At 39.9% G+C, this 1,202-nt stretch overlaps 1 protein-coding gene across 1 annotated transcript in view; it reads right to left on the reverse strand.

Moving 5' to 3' along the window:
* Positions 1–1,202, reverse strand: part of GHR (growth hormone receptor) — a 223,299-nt gene that overhangs the window by 73,776 nt on the left and 148,321 nt on the right. The window lies entirely within an intron of this gene.

Below are 1,202 nucleotides of genomic sequence, written 5' to 3' on the forward strand. Positions count from 1 at the left end.
TTAAAGATACTGGAGTGGCCATACAGAATTGTACAAAGAAAGGAGAAGACCAATGTGAGTTACAATGGATCTGGAGAAGTCCTGGTAGGAATTGGAGAGACAAACAATGGTGGTGCAGTTTATGAACTTTATCACTTATAGCAGTTATTATATTTCACATTTGCCCTTGTGAGTGGAGAGAAGATGTTTGATGGACAGTGGAGAATATCTCCTTTTCAGCTGGAGAACAACATTCCATGGACAACACTCAAGAATACAAGGGATTAGATCGTGGTCTATGTTTACTTCTCCCTCTTACAGGTCAGGATATGTGTCACTTCTAACATAATCAAGAGACAGATAAACACATAGTAGAGAAACAACATTCATTCCAGGTTAAAAAACATGACTCTGAGAATGTGATTTTAGCATTTTCAACAAGAAAATATTTGACATGTAGTTATAAATTCATAGAACTTGAAAAGACCATGACAATCTCGATGTTGTTGTTATTAGGTGCTGTCGAGACAGCTCCAACTCATAGCGATGCTATGTACAACAGAACGAAACACTGTCCAGTCCTGTGCTAGCCTCACAATCATTGCTACACCTGAGCCCATCATTGCAGCCACTGTGGCAGTCCATCTCATTGAGGGCCTTCCCCTTTTTCACTGACCCTTCACTTTACCAAGCATGATATCCTTCTCCAGGGAATGGTCCCTTATGACAACATGACCAAATTAGGTGAGATGAAGTCTGGCCATTTTTGCTTTCAAGGAGCATTCCAGTTGCACTTCTTCCAGGACAGATTTGCTAGTTCTTCTAGCACATCTACAATATTCTTCGCCAACACCACCACTCAAAAGCATCAACTCTTCTTTGGTCCTCTTTATTCATTGTCCAGCTCTCACATGCATATGAGGTTATTGAAAATACCATGGCTTGGCACCTTAGTCTTCAAAGAGACATCTTTGCTCTTCAGCATTTTTAAGGGGTCTTTTGCAGCAGATTTGCCAAGTGCAATACATCATCTGATTTCCTGACTGCTGCTTCTGTTGGTGTTGATTGTGGAACCAAGTGATAACAAATCTATGACAACTTCATTCTTTTCTCCATTTACTGTGATGCTGTTTATTGGTCCACTTGTGAGGATCTTCATTTTCTTTATGTTGAAGTGTAGTCCATACTGCAGACTATAGTCTTTAATCTTTATCAGTAAGTGC

Source organism: Orycteropus afer, unplaced genomic scaffold (assembly GCF_000298275.1).
Source record: "Orycteropus afer afer isolate SDZICR_OR568_19922 unplaced genomic scaffold, OryAfe1.0 scaffold00275, whole genome shotgun sequence".
NCBI classification, from domain to species: domain Eukaryota; kingdom Metazoa; phylum Chordata; class Mammalia; order Tubulidentata; family Orycteropodidae; genus Orycteropus; species Orycteropus afer.